This window comes from Amblyomma americanum, unplaced genomic scaffold (assembly GCF_052857255.1).
Source record: "Amblyomma americanum isolate KBUSLIRL-KWMA unplaced genomic scaffold, ASM5285725v1 scaffold_408, whole genome shotgun sequence".
NCBI lineage: Eukaryota > Metazoa > Arthropoda > Arachnida > Ixodida > Ixodidae > Amblyomma > Amblyomma americanum.
Genome location: NW_027526879.1, coordinates 217,304 through 239,586, shown reverse-complemented (window position 1 = coordinate 239,586; position 22,283 = coordinate 217,304). Strand labels below are relative to the sequence as shown.

At 49.0% G+C, this 22,283-nt stretch overlaps 1 pseudogene across 1 annotated transcript in view; it reads left to right on the top strand.

Moving 5' to 3' along the window:
• Positions 1 to 19,313, top strand: part of LOC144112549 (uncharacterized) — a 34,700-nt pseudogene extending 15,387 nt beyond the window's left edge. The window contains exons 2-5 of the transcript XR_013310308.1: positions 4,409 to 4,488; positions 15,392 to 15,459; positions 16,671 to 17,163; positions 18,124 to 19,313. The product of XR_013310308.1 is annotated as an uncharacterized LOC144112549 (transcript). The remainder of the gene's footprint in view (positions 1 to 4,408; positions 4,489 to 15,391; positions 15,460 to 16,670; positions 17,164 to 18,123) is intronic.
• The last annotated feature ends 2,970 nt before the right edge of the window (positions 19,314 to 22,283 follow it).

Genomic DNA, 22,283 nt, shown 5'->3' with positions numbered 1-22,283 from the left:
GTGACATGGCAGCAGGCGAATGTTCTTTAAGCACCGTGGGTTTCGGTATTTTCCGATTACGCATGGCTTCAGCTTGTCCGAGCCATCCATGTTGCAGCAAAGGAGCGCCGTCAATTGTTCTTTGCTGCATTTGCCTCCGTGGCATGCTTCGCCCTTCAGGCTTAACGACTTGGATGGCTGCACCCGAAAGAAAATACCCGTTTCGTCGTGTAAATGTCACGAGGCTGACAACACCCCTCAATTATGGCAGATAGTGTGGCCTTCCAATCGTCGACTGTTTCCAAGTTTACACTTGCTGCTTCCCCGGATACCGTCTTTTATGCGATGCCGTGCCTCTTCCGGAAACGGTCGATCCAGCCATATGACGCTGCAAAGTCACTCATGCCCAGTCGGTTGGCTATTTCCATCGCCTTCTCGGGCAAAATGCTGCCGTCGAAGTTAACACCGGCAGCGCGAGCTTGTTTAAATCAAGTAAGAAGCGACTCGTCGAGGTTTCCATACTTGGCGCCACGAGCCTGCTTAGCTTTCGGGCCGAAGAGCGCGGCATTCCCTTGTATCTCGGCACGCTTCGAGACGATGCTGTTAAGCGTCGAGGGTGGCAGACCAAGATCCTTGGCGATGTCGGCTCTTTTCCGCGCTGGCTGCCTGTCGACTGCATTGAGAACATCCAGCTTTTCCTCGAGGGAAAGCGCCTTGCGCTTGCGCGACGCCATCAAAGGACGACAAATCGCTCGCGGTGTTAGCGAGGCCCGACGAGGCGTAGGCAGCGTAGGTGTTGACGGGAGGACACGGACGACTCGGATGGGTTGAACCGCACAAACAAGAAAGACTGGATTAGCGAGGCCTGACGAGGCGTAGGCAGCGTAGCTGTTGACGGAAAGACACGGACGACTCGGATGGGTTGAACCGCACAAACAAGAGACTGGATTGCTGTGGGCCCGCGGGTTTTACTCGCTTCGGCTGACGAGGCAGTGGCCATTTAGTGGCAATCTCTCCAACTCGCGTGCGGCTTTTTATGGCCTCCGAGATTACCCACGCGCGTGCAAGGGGGTGATCTCGGAGGCCATGGTCTTGTAGCCAATTCCGTAGCCAAGCCTGGCCAAGACTCGTCAAAATGGCGGTTGGCGCGCGTTGCCCGGCCGGGTTCGGGGTGCCAGGTTGCGACGTATCATGCGGGAACGTTTTCACAGCTACAATGTAACAGCGGGGTACCCAATACATTGGATCCTATGGGAGCTATGCCGGGACCGGACGAAAACGACGTAACAGCCGGGAAAACGCAGCAGTGAGGTACGTAACAGCGGGGTTCTACTGTACTCTACTTCTAGTCGTGGCACAAAGGTGTTGTGCTTTAAACGGTGCTGTGCACACGACGTCAACTCCCAACTTCCTCCCAACATTTCTAAGGTTGTGCGACATGCGATGGACATACGGAATTGCCACGGTTTCCTTCTTTTCTCTTTGTTCTTCCTCCTCACGGTTCTTAGTGTTCCCGGAACGACCAGCCTTTACCGTGGAGAGGAGCTTCTCACACGCTCTTGAAATGACCGAGTCTGGAAACTCTGTGGCTGTAAGCCTGTGTACTTGAAAGAACACACCTTCAGGAACGCTATGCACACAAGACTTGTCAAGTGTGGAACGTAAACACGAGAGAGCGATGCTAATCTTAACCAACTTGGAATGCCCTGACGAAAAGTTCAGTATCGGCTTCTTGGACCGAGGTTTTTTCACCCAACACACATGTCCCTCCTTGAACCTGAGCCTGAGGTCGAGAAACTGGAGCTCGTCGTTTACTGGCACTTCTAATGTGAACTTAAGGGGGGACACGGGTCTTAGAGGTAAAAAAATCGCCAAAATATCGATTTTTTGAAAATGCTATTTCTGAAATCTGTTGCCTGTTCTTCTCCAGTCTGCGAAGTTTCATGCATCTAGGATCAGTAGTTTTCGCGCAGTACCAATATTACCGCCGATATCGACTGAATCTGATCCGAAATTGAGATCAAAACGGCGCGCAGCTCCTATTCTATGCATGCTATCGGAGCCATCTTGGTCTCGTTTGAGAGAGCGACCTTTCCTCTTCAATTTCCCGCCACCGATGTCTCTGTCCGCCCATTGGTTGCGGAAAAAAAAAGCGCCAAAATAAAGGTCCTACGCGCAACCTCATTCGTTACTCAGGGCACGTGACACATGTGCGCTAGCGGATTGGCTGAATCTGTCTCTGTCGTCTGCAAGACGCGCTGGCCGTTGTTGACGCGGCAGACCAAGTGCCATTTTGTTGTGCGTTGACTCCGGTGCAGTACGCAATGAATCGCAGGTCGGTAAAATTTCGTGCCAGGCACCAGTTCGGGAAGAAGATGAATCGTTCATTGAGCGATAACTTCAAACCACGCACCGCCTCACGGCAGTGTGCCCAAGGAGATGAGCTTCATGCGCCCAGCGACGGGGCCGCCGGCACTGCCGCGCTAGGCCTAACGGACCCGACAGCCAAAAGCGGTACCAACAGCGGCCGCGTACGCCACGACACAATATTTTTACAGCCTTCTGAAGCAGAAGAACGCAAAAATATAGCAGCGAACTTGGTCGAGAACCTTTCAGCAACGGCAGCAACAGATCGGAAGAAGGAGCTTCTTGCTGACAGCGACGGCGCCGCGGTTCAACTGCACAATGGAACTTCGTTCACGATTGTGTGTTTGGATTCATCTGGCCTGCATCTGTGTTGCTTAGTCATGTGGTCGAGTCGCGAAGAAGCGCGTTCATTCATTTACCAGCAAATTGTGGCCATGGCCACATCTACAAACCTCGATCGCTCGTGCAGTGGCAAACTAAGTGCACTCGGAGAAGTGTATGCAGATTACTGGTTAGTTTTCTGTGTGTTCATTTGTGTTCTACGTGTTTGTGTCAGTTACTTCTAGAAGGGTTAGAAAGCTCTTTCCACCGTGGAGGCGTTGCAAGGTCCCATGCGCCGTTTTCCTCTAATGCTGTGCAATCGCGCTGTTATGTTATATGCGTTTATGTGTCTCTGTTGTGTAATACACATTATGTATAAAAACTGAGTTGTGAATGTTTTATTTTTTCAAGGTTGCTGCAGTCGATATCCGTGGCTATGAAAAAGTGTGTTCAAAAAGTAGGAAATGCAGCTATCTTATTTTGAAGGAAGGATTGTTTCAAGTTAGATAGTTCGTCAGGCAGTCTGAAATTATTATCACTGTGGCAAGCTGCGACAGCTTGCTCCGCGACAAAGCCACTTGTCCAGCTTTACACACCTGCACACGCAGCTTGACCTACGTATCGAGTCCGTGCATGCATCTGCTGCTGTAGGCTCTTCCTCTAATCAAGCATGCTCTTCATGGCAGCAGGGAAATATCCATGCTACCATCAGTGCTGTTATATGAAGAGGAATTCAGGATCTCTCAAGCTGTTAATAATTTTTTCCTTGCTTTCCTCACAACATCTTGCCGCAAAATAAAAATGAATTCAATTTAATATCGCAAGTAGGAAACTGAAAAAAGAAACCGCATCTTTGCTTACAATATTTTGAATTATATGTTTTCCCCAACAAATGTACCGGAATGTGGGAAGTACAGCCGTTTACTGGGGCGAGGCTTGCTGAACAGCCGCGCTCATTTAAATTGAATGAGGCATTTCTTGGGCACATAATTCAGTACATTCGATTACAGTAAAACCTCGTTAAAACGTACCCACTTAAACGGTACTTTCATTTTAAAAGTAGTAAAGTCAAGTCCCCGACTGAGCACCCATTGAACATAATGCATTTTGCATCCGCATAAACCGTACCAGCTTATCGCGGTCGTATCGGTTAGCACGTACCATTTTCACTTTTCGTCGCACTCGCGCGTGTTGAATTCACGCCGGTAGCACTGACCCAAAGGACGGTTCGGCTAGCGGCGCAACAACCTTCCCTAAATACCGCCGACGAGACGGCAAGCCACACAGCTAATGACAAATTGGCGCCAAAGTTGGTAATCATACAACTAGCGCAATCTTTGGGGGTCCGTATGGTCATCGTCATGACCCCCCGCGCTACTTTCGAGTGGGTAGCGCCAACACCACGACCGGCGCCGCTTGCGCGTATGAAATGAAACAACAAAAATTCTTACTCGACAAGAAAGGCCCGAGGGGACTACAAATTTATTTTCCGCCAAAGAAGTCGGTGATCTTTGCCTGCGTGCGCTTTGTGAGCAACGGCCGCACCGATTTCTCGTAGGTCTGAAGTGCTGCAACGCTGTTTGTACAATAGTCAACAAATAGTGCTCAATTAACAGTATCAAGTTGTGAAATTTTCTGAACACAACCATAATTGTCTTGCTTTGGTTGTCGGAAATATGTGACCTGCAAAAGTTGAGCAAGCAGTGTTTAGGATGATTGTTGGTAAAAATTGTGTGCGCAGGTAATGTTCAAATCACAACTGGCCAAGTACTCAATGGAGAACCAGCTCCGGAGGGAAATAGAAATTCAGTCCCATCTAAGGTAAGCTTCCTTGGTTTCTTGCCTATGTTGGCATGAGTGGACTGCCCGTATATCTTTAGCACTCCACTCTTGTTTGAAGATCTTTTATGCTGCTTGGGTTTAGCATGCAATCTCCTTCCCAGTTCTTTCTTTTACGTTTCTGTGTGTTGCAGTGCATTGCTCACTTTTTGACAGTGTTCACCTAGTTTGTGTGCATGTTGTTAATTACTTGTTGGCACAGTTGGAACCCAATCAGTGCCTTCCAGTTCTACTCTGATCCAACCTGAAGGAATGTTGTTTGTACAGCTCTGAAAACTGCAGTAAGACTGCGAAGTCTTGTTGGAAGTAAGACGACATTGTTTAATTGGACATGTTACATTACTGAATGGTTTTGTAAGCAGTGGCTGATTTGTGGGAAACTCATAGAAAGGTTGTCTCACATGGCTGGACCTGGAATGACCATTTTTTCTCATTGATTTCTGGAAGAAAGAGGGACCAACATTGCTCTTTAGGACAGTCGCTCAGGGAGGATCAGTTGTGCACACTTCTAATGGAAATTTGAGTCCACTTTGAATGGCAGAAATGAGTGTAAAACAGCTAGAAAGAAGAAAACAAGCGGCAGTCAAGGTAGAACCCATGCTGTGGTGCTTGGCAGCGTTCAAGAACGCACAGCAGGATGCAGGCAGAAGCAGCGTAACTCTGATCTCTCCAGTTGTTGACATCACCACCATATCAGCTGCAGTAATGTGCACAGAACTCAGCTTGGCATGAACAGGAAGGAGAGCTTTATTGTGACAACTACTTATATATGCTACCGCCAGCACAAGCCAGAAAGTTGATAAATCTGCCTTCCTTTATAAGGAATTTGGTGGAATTGTCAGCGGCTGATGGAGCTTCCAGGAGCTCAGCTGGTCCGTCCGCCTTTGCTTGCTTCTACAGGAGGCATTCCTGCTGGGATAGCAGCAACGGCAGACTCACTTGTCGGGCCAGCCGCTGGAGTCTGTCCTCGCTTCTCATTTCCATATGCTACTGCAGATACATAGCGAAAGAATGAATGAGAGAGGACGCTCCCATAGACCCCAGTGGTCCATTCGATTCTAGCACACCTAGCGGTTTGCGAGAGCAACTGGCCCCACATTTCCTGTCTCGATGTTACTGGCGCGAATTTCGGATTGCTCACATGATGCTCAAATCAACTGTAAGGCGCCTAGTGTTTGGTGACGCAGCTGGCTCACACTTCTTGCTTTGGTTTCACTGGAGCGAAATTCAGGTTGCTTACGCGCTGCCCAGTAGATTTTAGCACATCGATCTGGTGGTGAAAGTAACTGGCACAGACTTCTTGCTTCTGTTTCACTGGTGCAAATTTAGAATTGCTTGTGCATTACCTACTTTTGGCTGTGGCCAGAGGTGGACAATGTCTCGTTTAATTTTGTCGTACCGAAACTATTTCAATGTAAGTCGTACAGTGAAGTGTACCTATAATACAGGCAGGTATGCAATCTTAAATCAACAGTAGCTCTTTCCATCTGGCGATTTTGTCTTCTGTTTGGAGCAAGTGGTCCTTCGGCTTGCAATATTTAATGAAGAGACTGAGTGCCGAGGAAACTTTTGTCCAGGGCAAGATAAAGAATGAGCGCGTAAAGGCTAGACACAAGCCAAGATCAGCATCGTACAGAAAGGCTCGATGCTAAGATAATAGCGTTCCTAAATTCAAGAAAATGTGAAAACACCAACAGATAGAACATAAGACCGGTAGTCAGCACATCGCTAGTGCTTGCAGAACAAAAAACAAAAACAAGCTGGACATCGTCCTCAAATGGTAATGCTTTGCAGGTGGCTCACAAAGTGAAAAATAAATGGTGGGACGGCCATTTGCCTCTCCTATGTACCATTTTGTCACAAGTTTAGAGTATTGTGTGCCTTGTTAATCATCATCAGCAGTCCAAATATCATAAAGGCAAACAGAAGTGTAGTTTTCACTCCTCCGAAAAACCCTTTCAGGATTTTAAATACGCGCCACACCGCACCTGTGCAAGAATACGGCGTGCAAGGGTTCCTTACTGCCCGGTTGCAAAATAACAGCGCGATCCTGGCCTTCTGAATCACTGTAAACAAAAATGTTGACCTTGCACAATGCTGTACTTGCAGTCTAGGGAGCCTACACGTACCGCCTTGCTTAGGGTGGTGACATACTTTTCAGTGTTACCACTTCTGGGGTTCTCACGGAAACCACACCATTTTGCCCCATGGAAACGGAGACCATGGAGCACTTGGTATTGAGATGCACAGAACTTTGCCCCACTCTCCCAGGGAACAGCTACAGACATAGAGCGCTGGGATTTTCTGGGGAGGACAGGAGACTGGATGAGAAAGGCCCGACTTGGAGGAAGGGAAGGTTAGAAGATTGGTGGAGGTAGTCAAGGGAGGGGTGAATTTAGAGAGGAAAAGATTGTCAAATTAGAGATTTTGAAAGCAAAATAGAAGGTAGGTAGGTAGGTCGGTCCGTCGGTCGGTCGGTCGGTCATTCCTTCCTTCCTTAAGAAAGCTCCACTTCTCGCATACAAACCTTGAAGGCCATGTTACGGCCTAGATACGACCTTGAAGCGGCCTCAGTTAATAAAGAAAAGAAGAAAAGAGTGGTGTAGGTGGGAATCGAACTTGAGCCTCCGGCATGCAAGACGGGGATGCTTCCACTCCGCCACGACTGCTTTTTCTTGTTTTCTTTATTGCATGGAAATACACCCACCCTGACGGGCTTCAAGTCCGACTTAAGCAGGTTGCGTCCCGCAGCCCGTCATACACCATCACACCAGAATCCTGCTCTCACTTTGCCCGCACATCGAAATTCCGGGAGACGCACGCATGCATTGAGGAAAGGGAGCAAGGCAGGAGGTCGATCCTGTGCAGTATTTACCCCCCGCACCATAGCCCACTGCTCTCTAAACAGAGACTTTGATGATCTTGTTGCCTCTGCATGGTGTTCTGTCAAGTGGCTCTTCCACTGGCTGAACAGTCCTATGAGTGCTAAAAGATCACTTCGAACCTTAGAACCTTCCATTGTAGGCAAAAATCTTATAGTATAGGGCGCAATCTCAATGTTCTTTTTGACAGTCTGTTGAAGAATGTCCCAAAAAACACAGCATCACAACAGAACACAAAGCAATGATCAATAGTTTCTGGCTGCTGACACAAGTGACAGTTCACGGACCGTGGCACAAAGTCCATTTCTCACAGTGCCGCATTTTGACAGGTAAGGTAGACGTGTGAAGTTTAATAATTAAATAAAGAAAGTCTGCGGCCGCTTGAACACACATCCGTTGCACCTGCTTTAACACAGGATTGTCTAGAATAGAGAGGTAAGGCTGATACATCGGTGCAAGAAACAATGTCTCAGTCAGAACTTTTGTAATCTGTCTTCTAGATAGACTGTACAGGAATTCTAAGGAAAACAAAACAGCGAGGAAATGGAATGCCTGTTCGACTCTTGAAAATGAGTGAAGTCCCATATAGTGAATGCAGAGATGTCTAGGAAATGTATTTTCGAGATATGTACTGAGGCATGCATGAATAATTTAATTATGAGCACGTAAATTACAGATATCCCAAATAAGCGAGTAGCGAAGTACATTTCCGGTATGGCATGCAGTCATAGTGCCATCATGTGGCAGCCACTGAAACCCCAACACGCTGTGTACGGCGATGGTCCAGCAGATGGCGCGCCTCTAGTGAATGCACAGATGTCTTAGAAACGTATCTTCTAGTTATGCTCTGAGATGTTCATGAATAGTTTATTAGTGAGCATGTAAATTACACGACAGAAACCATGTCTAACGAAGCATAACCAACCTTTCACTCCAACTAACCAGGTTCAGCAGAGTTGAACCACAGCCGAATTTTTTGTGCCCGTCAAAGGCACGGGAGTCATGATTATGGCTTTTGTATGTTGCTGCCGAGCGTTGCAATCTTAGCGCAATGGGCAAACACCTTAGTAGCTACACGGCTGGGAGTTTGCTCTCGAACGCGGCAAGTGTGCAGCAGGAAGAAAATTCAACGGGGCCGAGAAGTCTGTCCGACAATGGCACAACCAAAAAGGGTGTATTGAGGAACACAAGCTGGAAAGCGCGCTTTCCGAGGCAAGCCATGCAAATTCCCCGAATTGGAAGAAGAGGTGCTCTGCTTTGTGATGGAAGTGAGGAACAACGACTACGCATTGACAATGGACATGCTATGCGACTTCTTGTGGGATGAGCCTGCAGAGCACAGCACCAGCAGTTAGAAGACTCCGCGAGTGATGATTCAACATAGAATAAATGCCGCTCATTCTCCGATTGGCGTGTTTTTGCTTTGAAAAAAAAATTTTTTTGCACCCCGAAAATTGCCCCTTGAATGTGGAAAAAAAAGTGCAGCCCTTACACGCGCTTATATGGTACATGAAGAAAGGAAAGAACTCAGGAGAGGCAGTTACGTGACTTTGTTTGAAGCTGGCTGCCCCCTGCTTCCCTCCTATACTTGGCCGTCGTCTCAGCGCGCTTGCGCATGCGCAGCAGGTGTTTATCTGTCAGATGTTTATCGTCGTTTATCTGGCCACAAAAGACCAAAATTTAGTGCACTAAAGAAAGTGTGCCTCCAAACAATGACAGCGAAAAACAACTTGTGCATCAACCTGAAGGAGTGGCAGCATTCATGCAGTAAACCTCACGCATTAGCAGCAGATGCGAGTGAATTTTAGAACCAAGCAGATGAAAGTGAACATTTGGCAATTGTTAGCATCACCACCATGTGTCATAGCACTGAATTTAGTGTCATTGATTAGACCTCATTAGCCAATATTAATTGCTTATGACAAATTCCAGAGACAATAATCTGAATAAACGAGCTTGACTTTCCCTCGGAAATTTATTCAGGTATGGAATAAAAAAATCCCCATGGAAATCCGATAAGTGGCTCCCGAGATGCAGCCAGAATCTCGATCTCCTCGCACGTCAGGAAATGCGTTTCCAAGTGATCGGCGGGCGACGCGTTCTCACGCCTCGGGGTAGGTGCGAGACAGGAGCTGGAGGTCGCAGTCGCCCAGGTTGATGCGTTTGGTACACGAGGCATGCCCGAAGCAACGCATTCTTGCACCGATGAAGGTGCTGGTACGTCGCTGGAACCGGTAACGCAATCGCTGTCTAGTTGCGATGTAGCAGAAGTTACGCGGCATGAAGCATCGACAGTCCTTGTTGGCGACACGCTTTGCCGAACGAACACACTTCATTGCATGCTTCCGTGCACCGAACGCGCTGTTTAGTTTAGTTGGACGCATCATGACTGACTGCGCAATAGTCTGCAGTCTGCAGGAAGCTGTTCGGACGGCACGGCGAGAGATGGTATAGACGGCGACCACAACGACAAAAGTACAGAGCCAAGTTGCTCCGGCCGCCGCCGGAGGGGGCCGCCACGTCAGCGCGCAGCAGCCAATAGCGGCCGCGCGATCCCCCGTGAGCCAATCGCAGCCTCGCATTTCAAAGGCAGGAAACTCGAAAGGCGCTTTGAGGGCCCCAATCATATGCGAGCCACGCTCCCACCATGCCGCCGCCTTCGAAAGTGGCAAAAAAAAGACCAAGAATTCATGAACAAAAGAAGACCAAGATGGCGGCGGTTGGTTCGCTGGCTGAGGAACAGCGTCCGCACGAAGTTGGGGTATTTTCAGCGCTCTCTCGCAGCTCAGCGGCCACCACGGCTCGTTAGATAATTGATTTGAAGTACTTTCACGGCTAATTATTCGTTCATATTTGCAGAAAAGTTAGTTAATAACACATACTGCCGGAATATGCACTTTTCCAAAGCTTGATTTTTCGTGATTTTTTGCTTTTAAAGGGCCGCGTTCCCCCTTAAGCGCTGGAGGATGCCGAACAGTGTTGGTCAGGCAGCAGTGTAGTGAAGACAGTCCCGCTTTGGCCTGTGTGCGGTGACTGTGCCATATGCGCTAAACTTGGGCTTTCAGCAATTGGCATGCGGCTTTAGCTAATTTGAGCTACTAGTTCTTCTAAGCTAATGCTTTGGTCAGCATCGAGGGCAACAATGAGTCACTCAAGAGTGTTCACAGAAGGGCTTTAGCTTTGTCTTGACTGAAATGTAGCTGACCATGTTTGAGGTTTGATGCTGTGCTCATTGCCCTGGCCCTCTCCCAACTTTGCTTGTTTAGGTGCTTCTACCATGCCGAGATCGACAGCAGGCACTTGGCCTTGGAGAGAGCAGGAGGATTGGCTTGGGTAAGGCATCTTTTCTTAATTTTGGTGCTTGGCAGACTACAAAAATAAACTGACTTTCTCATCTAAAATTTTAAAAGCGCTGAACTGGGGACGTCAGTGCCACATATATTTGAATACACTGGCATAGCCAATGGGACACACCGTTAGCTACGCAAACATGACCAAGTCCAGCCTATCAGACGGACTCGGTCACAATGAATGCTACCCGAAACGTGCTCAGCAGTGAAACAATGACGCCGCGGATGACATTGAGTCGCGGTGATAGCACGGGGAGTGCAATCACCCTCATTAAAAGCGCTTATTTGGCGAGAAAAGAAAGAACGCCTATATAAAAAAAAGTGTCTAAATGAGCATGAAACGCAATGAAGGTGGCCGGGAGGCTCTGAACCCTGCCTTCTGGAAGCAGACTGACGACGTACAAAATCGAAATTGAGCAGACTTCTCCGGAACCCTAAGCATGTCGGGTTTAGGTGGCTTTCCGCGCTTCGAAGTACCGCTCTCGGGCAGTGAGGCGGTACGTAACGACTCGATCGGCACGTCGCTATGCGGTGTGGTCGACATAAAAAAAGCAGCCAACCGCTTGGAGACCGCACCCGGCATGGCTTTATGAGGAGCTTCCGGAGCTAAACGCCTGACCGACGCGTCCCGTGCATTCGTAAGCAGCGTGTCGCATTTGCCGCACAAAAGCCGGCAGGATATGTGCAAGGCGAGGGCACTGGCGCGGAAACGGGCTTCAAGAACAGGCGTGCGCGCTGCTCCGCGGCTGCCCGACCTTGTGGCAACGAACGTTGCTCATTAGTCCGGTTAGGCAGATCGGCTCGCCGGTGTACGATGATACGCTGCGGCGCTTGTGGCGTCGTGGACTGCACTTGCACTATCAAGTAGAACGGTAGCGTATCTTGTCGCTTTCCCTAAATGCGAGTTCAGTGAAAGCTGCCTTCAAGTAGTATATGAAGACGATCACATGCCCTTAGTGCTCTAACTAAGCTATTAAAAAAATAAGCGAATGTGAGCAAACGTCTCGTGTCTCGAGCTGAATATGACGTCATTAGAACGGGCTGTTAGGTTAACGCGTAACAAGGCGCGAAGCGCGCCGCTGCCAAGTCGCTTACGCTTTCTGTGTACCAAATGCGCATGCGCCTTCTGCTTCTCGTTTTCGCAGCTTGTGTTCATGAATTACTCATGTAAACTTGACCCTCATCTGCTCGCTTTTCGCGCTCCGCTTTACCGCGGTGCGAGGCCGCCCAATCAGTCGCCTGACCACCATTTCTTCCTCCGAACAGCGGAACGCGATGTATCTATTGTTACGACGCAGAACTCGCTTTGTTGTTGTCCGCGTCGCTTGCACGCTGACGCCACGCAGCACACAACGTTTTGGCGACGTTGCCGTGAGACAACTTCATTTTTTTTAAGTTCAAACTAGTCCATTCCCGAGCGTTTCCTATTGCAAAAATCCGCAGCCGCTTTCTCTGTACTGTCTCTAACTGTTTATTATTCTCATGTAATGTTTATTTTCTGTTCGGAATAAATATAACCGATTTCACCCTTTTAAATGCGTCCAGTAACCTGTAATAATTAACGAGAAATAGTTGCATATACTCTCTATCCAGAAGTGGTCACAGAACGATTGCACGAGATTTTTGCTGACGCATATTAGCACCTTAATTACAAAATACACGTTTATGAGTTGCTCTTCTATGTTGGCAAGATGCTCAGGCCTCTGCGATCGAGTGTGGCTGCTTGACAAAAACAGGCCTAGGGTGCTGCGAACAACTCCGAGGCACTGCCAGGCTATGCTATAGTCAAGGTGCACGCTCCCTAGGCAAGAAGCCATGCAAGCACCCGTCGCAGCACAGAGTGCTGAGCCTCTCGAGCTGAACAGGCTTTCAGTGGCAACTTAAACCGGGCAAACGTTTAACGCTAGAACTCTATTGGGCACATCTGGCCTAGTTGTTGCGCTGAAGCTTGCAGTGTCGATTGCAGCGCCGTAACATACAGCCTATAGCGACAGTAGCAAGCAGTTTTTGGTGCATTCCTAGCGCTTTTCTATATGCCACCTTCGTGCGCTTATTGGCATGAGCTTCAGCGCTCCGTTGCAGTCACACGTGCCGTTCGTCGGCTATCTGGGTTACGCCGAGAGAAGCTAGGAAATGAATGCTATCAGCCAAATGGGGCCTCTAATCGTTCAGAATGGGCCCTCTCGTTTGTAGCGGCCCAAGCGGCTGACGGCAGCAGTTTTTAGTCGCCGAATGGAACAATTGCAGTGCCACCTGGGCAGCGCTAGTTCCCTATAGCGTGGTTGCGGCTGGCGCAAGACAAGTTAATTGGAGGTCATTTTAAGAGGCCGTTATCCTGCAGTGGACTCAGTACGACTGATGATAATGATGATGATAATTCAGGAATGTCATTTTGGGACTTTCGAACGTTACAAAACGCATTTACATTGCACTCTTCACAATAAACAAAACAAAAAAACGGATGTGTATTCATAGTTTCAACCATGTCGGGAACGCGAGTCCCTGAATCGTCATCGGCAGACACAGACGTAGCTCACATATTAGAGTGAATAGATTTACCTTGTTCGAAAAAAAAAGTACCTTTAATGCAGCTTCACATTCACTTACTCTTCCATTTCTCTGACCCAGTGCCGTCAATATTTTCTGTACTGCAAAGCTTTAATTTGAAACCTTATTGCGTGAAATGCATACCGTTAAATGAAGTTTAGTTAGACACGCGCAGAATCAAGATATATTGGCGATCATGCAGGTGAATGGTGCACTGCTTACGATGTGCCTCCGTACCGAAGCGGGAGCTCAGGTTTTAACTGCTCTCGCGCTCGGCAGCCCGGCCACATGCTATTACCGTAGGAAGTCAACCAAAGTATGTCGCATTTAATGTATACCTGCCAAAACTGTAGTGTCCGACAAGGCCACTGCCTTTTAATATCTTTTCAATGCGCCACTATTGTAACGTCTATAAATGTTAAACGTCATCTTGAGAACGCTAATATCCGCTACAATATATAGCTGTATTCGGAAAAAAATACTCCCCGTACACGTGATCACAACAGAAAAAAAAATGTTAATGCGCATGCGCTAAGAAACCCTTAAATTTACGAAGCATTGCGAAACGCATAATTCATGGAGCGCCGTTATATTCGCCTGATTTTTGTATACGTGATGTACGGCTCTCCATGTCCGCTCAGCGGCTGTGGTGTTTGGCTGCTGAGCACGACTTCGCGGGTTCCATGTAGTGGCAGCAGCGGCTCCCATTCCAATGGATGCGAAATGCGAAAACATCCGGGTACTGAGCTTTCTGCGCAAGACTCGGGGTAGTTGATGCCGATTCGCGGGAAAAAAAAAAATTCCTGTGTTCCCTGGCTCGCCAGTCAGTCAGCATTTAATCCAGCAGATGGAGCACGCATGTCCCTTCAAGCTTATACAATTTTCGCTGACCTGGTTTGCCTGACCGCGAAGAAATATTTTTTTTTTCGCATAACCGCATCCCGCAAACTTTTCTTCAACGCTGCACAACGCCAACAAATGCCATATGGCACAGCAAGCGCACAACACATCTACACATAATTCCGCAAAGCTCTATGTTCGCTTTTCATGCTCATATAGTTCATTGTCACCGGCAAGAGCCTTTATCGCTTTGTTTGCTACACGAGACGTGGCCAGTTCCTGTCGAGCGATCATGATCACGAGTAAGAGAACCTCTACACTGTTCGGGACTGACGTCGATGTTTCGGGCGCCTTACCTCGAAAGTTATCTTTAAATTTGCTACCTTTAAAGCTATCTTTAAACTTACTCGCACGACAGCAACGGGAAGTCTGCCCCGGATGACCACCCAGTGTGCTTGTTGTCGCTGCTGCCGAGTTTCCTGTTTGTGGCGACAGATTCGCGCCATAAAGAGTTATTTCTTCGAGTCGTAAGTTAGCCTTCCCGTCGTTTGTCGTTCACGCCGGCGCCGCTGCCTGTCGTCACCGCCACGTGACAGTACTGCGAAGCGGTTAGATTTCGAATGTTGACAAAACACACTCCCACGCCAGCGAATTCTGGATAAACCTGCTTCAAATGTATAAAAATTAGCGCGGAAAAACGGGATGAAAAGACGCAGACGGAACGAGTGCTACTATCGACTGAAGGTTTATTCCCCCGATGCAACAAAAAGAGAGCGTTCAAATCCCCCCCCCCCCCCCCCACACACACACACACACCCACACACAAAAAAAAGAAACTCACAACGGCGAAGGGCAAGCACAAAACACCGAAACAACTGAAAGTACGTCATAGTGGCTGCCTATTTGTCAAGGTATGCAATTCCCCTCTCCCACCCTGCTAGAAAGGGAGATTGCATACTTTAATAGCCATAGGCAAACATTATGACGCACTTTAAATTGTTTTCGGTGTTTTGTGTCCAGTATCTTCGCCGTTCTGTTTTTTTGTTTTGAACGTCCCCTATTTATGGCGTCGCTCGCAATAGACGTTCAGTTGTTCGCAGTGCTCGTACTGTCTCCCTCTTTTTGTCCAGTTTTTTAGCGCTAATTTTGTACGTAATGAAGCAACTAACCCAACTTCACGCTGTGTTCCCACTTCAAAATGATTCCGCAAGTCTCAAGCTAAAAATGATGCCTTCCTCATACCCCTTCCTCTTTTCTTTTTTCCAGTTTCCAGAGAGCCTTGATTCTGCGAGCGATTCTCCTGAGCTGGCTAGTAGCCAGTGTTCTCTGCCAAGGTAATTCAATGCTCTTGTCGTACACGAGGACAATTTCTGTGCTGCCTAATTTCTTCCATGTTCTTACAAATGAGTCAGCAGCGTGCCAACGTGGAGCTTTATTATGTTCATAAAGTACTGGAGGATTTTTGGTAACGAAAAAGCAAACACACCCTCACCTCTCCGCACAGCGCTGCTTTCTTTTGCTTACTCCTCTGAAAGGCCTTGCCGCGTCACTCCTGACCACGCACTGGGTGTGCAGTTTCTGCATCTATGACAAAATTTCGTGCTTCTGAAAGCTCAGCCACCGTACTGCTGCCACTACCTGTTGCGGCTGCGAGGTCGTCGAAGATTCGACGCTGCCCGGTATGGATCAAAGGAAGTGAAACGCTGCTTTGAACGGAAGCTGTGATAAGACTTTATGGCGCAAGGGCAGGTTTGGCCAAACAGCGCCATGGCGCAAGGCTTTTTTCTTTACACAAGGTTAGATCAAAGACACATTTGCCAAGCATTTCACCCCAGATAAGCCGTGCACCAGGCCAGGGGAAAGCTTGAACTTACTATCACTGGTGGGTGCCCGGTAGCAATAGGGATCTAAACCTTCACCTCCCGCATGCGAAGCGGATGCTCAAACCACTAGTTGCGGCGAGCAGCTGTGACCAACGAAGGCCATTGCGAATGGGTACATGCACGGTCAGCCCCATTTTGGTAGAGCAAGGGCCCCGCGACTGCATAATGTATGTCGTTTGTAATGGCACACTGTCCCTGAACTGCACTTTATTCTGGTACCGGAGTAACTTTAAGTGCATCAAGCACTGCTTTTGCATCAATGACTGATCGTGATCGCTTTCTGGAGCGTCGGAGAGGTCGCCATGGTCTTCTTTGCAGCTTTGCCCCATTTTTAAAACGAGGTCACTGTTTCTGATGACTCACTGTCATTAAGTCATTTTCTACTAAGCTTCTTCACCTTTAGATCGCCATCTCTGAATTGTACTGCTAACTCTTCCTATAGGTTATCCACTGGTCGTCCTTACTAAAAAAAAAATTCCCTCCCTCCTGACACTGTCCGTAAAGAACATTCTTGAATGCTTACACCTTCTCGATATACGCCTTTCGCAATGTTATTCACAGACCGCTAAATCGTACTCAGCACTGTGCTTCTGGCACAGGCTGCTGCTCGGAGCGCCCGACTTTGGTGTGACAAAGTTTCCTTGCCCTCTCTCTGCACCCAGAAGAGCCGACAACACCGAACTTCGCCGGAGACCAGTCGGCACCACCGCTGTCCACATCAGCGGCCGGCGATGTGACGACGCCCGCGCAGAGCACCAAGCCGGCCCAAGATGACAGCGAAGAAGACATCAACGACGCCAATGACTTCGTTGACCAGATCCTCGAGGAAGTGCAGACAAGCGAGACCATCCAGGCAAAGATATCGCCGGCGTCCTTGGGCACGCTGCAGTACAATGGTTTTGTGCTCTCCAACGCGCTGCTGTACGGAGTCAACTCAGTGTACCGCAGCGACAACTGCACCTTCCGCTTCGGCGACTCCTCGTTCGATGTGCTCGTGCACCTGGCGCGCGCGACCTGGCGCTGGAGTCCGACTGGAGGAGGACCTGGCTCCTCATCCTGTTCAGGGGCAAGCTGGCCGCCAAAGTGGAAGACGTGCGCATCTCCATGGACATGAACGTCGACAACAGCGGCGCACCCTCACTTCACAAACTCAAGGTGAGCGCTGCAAAACAAGCGAAAAAAAAGAAAACTCCGAAACGACAATACCAGTGAATAGTAAGCTCTTACGCCAGGGATTAATCGCGCTTTACGTCGGAAGTAAAACTGTGCACTCATAGCACGATGACACCACGTGTCGAACACTGCATTTATCCAAATTTAAGCACTGTTCAATATGGAAGAGGACATAGTGGTGCCGCTCAGCCAGTGCTGGTGATGTAAGGCGCGGCCAGACAGTCCAGGCGACCAGAACGGCTGCCCTGTGCAAACAAGCGGTGGCACCAGAAAAAGACGAGACAAATGCCCGGTCCAAGCTCGAGAAATTCGTTGCACGACTTCAACTGGCGTAGAAAAGTTTTTTTTTTAGCTTTCCTGGGCTGTAGTTGAGGTCGTGAAGCGAACCATTTGTGCTTGAAGCACGACAGCTTGACAGGAACGAATGGGTTGGACCTCCTGAACACGTTTTTCGTAGCACCAGTCCGCATTATTACGGGTTGCAGAAGCTTGTACTTGCATTGCTTGTTCGGGACAATCAACGCCCAAAACAAGACTGGAAATGGTCATACCTTGCCCTGAAACGACCAGAGAAACCAGGTGCTTTTACGTGGGTCCCCATAATTAAAAAGAGCATGGCTTCGTGCGCTTGGTCGCGCTTCTGAGTAGCTGAAATGATAGCGTATTTTTTTTTACGGCTGAGAAATAATTTATTAGAAAGTAGAAGGACGCTATTATCTTCCCGTAGATTAACACCACAAATTAAAAAAAATTGGTCCCTTATGATTTCTTTCGTTTAACAATATTTCTGAGATTCTCGTGTCATTTGTAAAATAAGGGCCACTGAAAATGGCCAGTGTGCGAACCCTTTCACTGGCACATGTTGTCGCCGCAAGCTCCGCGTTGTGCGCCTAGCCCGGCATGTAACCAAGCGGCTGACGAGGAACGCGCGTCACTTCGCAGGTGGTTCGGCTGAGCGACATACGAATCACCAGAGCGACGGGCGCATCCGTTCTGTTCAACTGGGCGCTACGCAGCATCCTCAACTGGGCAGTCAACGCCAACAAGGGTCGCATCATCCAGCTGGTGGAGACCGACGGGGCAATGGCCATCAACGAGGCCATGAAGGACCTCTGCAGCAAGCTCGCCTCACTCAATGAGTTCCGCAAGCGCTAGGCCGTGCCCTGCGCGGCCGGCTGCCGAAGGAAGCAGGAGAGAGGGGTCACGGTGGAGCGCGCAGTCGGCAGCAGAACGGAGCGACGAGGCACTGCGCTTTTCGTGCTGGTTCACTTAATCGCCAAGCCAAGCTGCAAATAAGTTCAGAGTTTCGTGCGGTTAGGTTTTTAGCTGGGCATTGTACTGATGTTGGTGCGCGCACCAACTCAACACTTCGTCAGCAATACCTGCACGCGTGGCTAAAGTGGCCGACATGAACTGAGGACATGAAGCAAGCATGTACAGAAACCACAGTACCTTGAAACGTTCGTCACCTTTAGCCAGAGAGTTGCACCACAGCTTTTAGATCCACAGAGTGCTTGCAATATAATCTGCCCAAAGGGCCTTTACGAACAAGCCTTCTGATCAGTCTGAGACTAACTCTTCGCCAAACTGGTAGCCAGTACTAGATCTCTAAGCACAACGGCGCACAGTCTGCTCAGTTCATAAAGAAACGGCGACTCGCTGCGTGCCCAATATAGGTCAACAAATACAGCTTTTTAACCGCACACAGCCTGAAGAGCTTCCCTAGACGGTATTTGTCATTGTGTGCTACAAATTCGGTGGCGACGCTTGATGGCAACTGCAGCACGCGCACACACGCAAAGCGTGACAATACTGCACTAGCGTTGCTTTCTCTACTTGAGAACGCGATACCTGTGATAAAGGCACACAGAGTCTCGGTTAGCTGTATCTAATGTAATTATACTCTATATAATTGACTATAGTACGACATATTTAATGCAGCTTTAAGCTCGAACCAAAATATATGCCCACCACATGGTCCATCTGAATTCGCGCAAACGAAGCTGCATTTTGAAGCTGGTCAATCATGGTTTCCACTACACGGAAACATCAGTAGCAGCCTAATTACACTTGCGCCTGATGTCACCCGGTGATGTTGTATAGTACTTAATAAAATGTCGCATTCATTCTCACCTTGCATTTCTTTCTCTTTGCAACATGAACGGAGTATTAGCAACCGTCTATACCGTTGCCGAAAGATATATGCATGCTTTTAAATGCATCCGCTACTGACATGATGGCAGGGAGAAGGTGGTCGCTTCGGCCGCTCACTGCCCGAGGCGCGACATGATAGTCTTCGGCCCAAAGCTTCGCGCCGCATTTCATGCGCTGACGGCAGGATTACAACCTTGCTTATATAGCACAATTATAATTTTAAAGAAACGCAGCAACGAAGTTCGCTCCTTCCTTTCTGGTAAATGTATCACGGAGCAGCCCTGTTATGCAAGGGAGAGACTACGGCAACCAATCCGGAGTGCCTGGGAAGAAAGGTTGCGCTATTCAAACTCGCGAGAGCGGCCCTCTCAGTAAGGCTAGAAGCGATTCTGGGTTCTGGTCGCGCACTGTCCATCAAACCTGACAGCCTTTCTAGGCGATGCGGGCTCGCTTCTGGGGCACGCTGGCTTTAGAAAGCGAATGCTGCAGCGAGAATGCCACGCTGTCGTCCCGCGATGCACGGCCTGCTGATTCTTACAGCGTGCACAATCATTTCAGGTGAGTTGCCAAAACGAATACCGTTAGCGCGACGATGAGAGGGGAGAAAAAAGCGCACAAGCGAAAGAACAGAGAACGAACTGGAGGAATCGACAAGCAATTGCCAAAGGGCGAGTCATTTGGCAACTGCAAATTTCCACCGAATACGTCCGATTCTGACAGATCTCTTCAGTGACCATTCGTTCTGGGGAGGAATGCTATCGGCGTTTCCAGATCGCAACGTTTTGCGTTTTATTCTGTGACATTTGATCGAAACTGCAAACTCGGAAAGCAAAGCAGCCTTAATGGAAGGCCGCGGATTAATTTGGACCCCCTGGGGTTATTTAACGTGCACTGACGTCGCGCAGCACAGAGTCGATCACACTTGTCTAGAGCGCTCGAGCGGTGTGCTGCGGAGCAAATTAAGTAAATCATCGCAGCTGCTTTGCTGGGGGTAAGACGCTGGTGCCTGTGCGGTTCACACGTCTATATTAGGCTGACCTGCAGCGCAAGTATGATCGCTGAAAGTCAATGCGTACTTCAGAATTTCGCTTCAAGACATATGTGATCGACTCTGTACACGGGCGTCTCTTACATTTTGTCTTCAACGAAGCGCTGCCGCCGCGGCCGGGATCGAACCCGCGTCCTCGGGCTCAGCAGCCCAGCGCTCTAAGCACTGAGCCGCCGCAGCGGGGCGGAAGACGCAAGCATCCTTGTCGCCGCCGGCTGTGCATTTTTGACGCCACTCTGGTGGTCAAGCGTCCTTTCCACTAGCTGCTGCTTCTCCGTTCAGAGAGGGCTCTCTAATTAGGCAGCCCTAATTACTTCAAGCAGGGCGTGGAGAACGCTGGAGCTGCCGGCCTTGGTCCCGGCACTTGCACGTAGAAGGGCGCGGTTTTGTCCAGAAGAATAGATTTCGGGGAGGCAGTCAACTCGCAGCGAAGGAAATGAGAGGAGGGAGGCTTGCATATTTTAGCGTCCGTCGCCACGTTCACCCACGCGCCGGCCGCACCCCAGCCAAGGCAGGCGCTTTCGCAACGCGCACGCTAAGTGGCCCCTGATTGAAAACAACTCCGAAACAAAAGAGAGGAAACGATTAAAAAGAAAAAAAAAAGCAGACAGGTCGGCGTGTCACATCGATCTGTAGCGTCAGGTTAGGGCCAGATCTCGTGCGCGCACGGGGAAGGGGAGAAGAATGACGATGACGGCGCTTACGCTTGCGCAAGATTCGAGTTCCGACCCCTGATAACAACATAGACCTAACAGCGACGTTCAAGAAGAACAGCGCGAAAAGACAAGGACCACAGGATGATACACAAAGACTCGCCCAAGCATCAGTCCTAACGAGCTAACAGCGACCCCGTTTGTCTGCCTAGTATGTACATCCTGTGTCCAAAATAATAGCTCTGTAGAGATACCGGTCATCGGGGTGCTTGCCGTGGGAAGTTCCCGTGCCGCTCCAAGTCAAGATACTACACGAACAGCGGAAAAGAAACAAAAACAAAAGAGACGTACTCGACCAGAGAGACGCATACACGCGGCGTGGAGGACCTCGCTTTCATCCTTCTCGAAAGAAAAGTGAAAAAAAAAGGGGGGGAGCCGACGTTACCGTTACCAAGTCAGGTGAAGTTTATAAAGATTGCATCATTCGATACAACCCCCATACAGGAGAACGACATAGCCACTGCGGCGGGCAAAAGCTTAATTAGTACTGTTCCCAATATGCTGCACTTAAACGTTCCTTGCAGGTTTCAACGGCGTCTCCGACGGTGTAAGATAAAGGTCTGCTAAGTTTTTACTGCTGACAAGGGCAACAAAAAAAAATCTCAGTGGTTAGAGCGCTCCGCTACTGAGCCGAAATTCCCGGGTTCGAACCCGGCCGCGGCGGCCGCGTTTCGAGGGAGGCGAAGCGAAAAAGGCGCCCGTGTGGTGTGCGATGTCAGTGCACGTTAAAGATCCCCAGGTGGTCGAAATTATTCCGGAGCCTTCCACTACGGTACCTCTCTCTTCGTTTCTTCTTTCTTTCCCACATTCCTCCCTTCCCTTACGGCGCAGTTCGGGCGTCCACCGAGATGTGAGAGAATTACTGCGCCATTTCCTTTCCTCAAAAACCAATTTTCCATAAACTATACTGCTTATGAAATGCGGCGTTCGAAAATTACAAGTCAACACAAAGCGTATTCGGCAGAACTGGTGGTCAAGTTACCGAAATACAAAATTTTTCGTGAAGTCGATTTCTCAAGTGGCCTGATCTGTATTTCCTGGAACCTCCCAGCAGTCTAGGCCATTTTCCGTAGCATAGGGCATTTTCCGTTGCTTTGACAAGGAAGCTTCCCCTAAGTGCAAAAAATTAAAATTAAATAAAACCGCCACAAATTTCTTTCTCACACATCTGAACGTCTTGGCCAGCA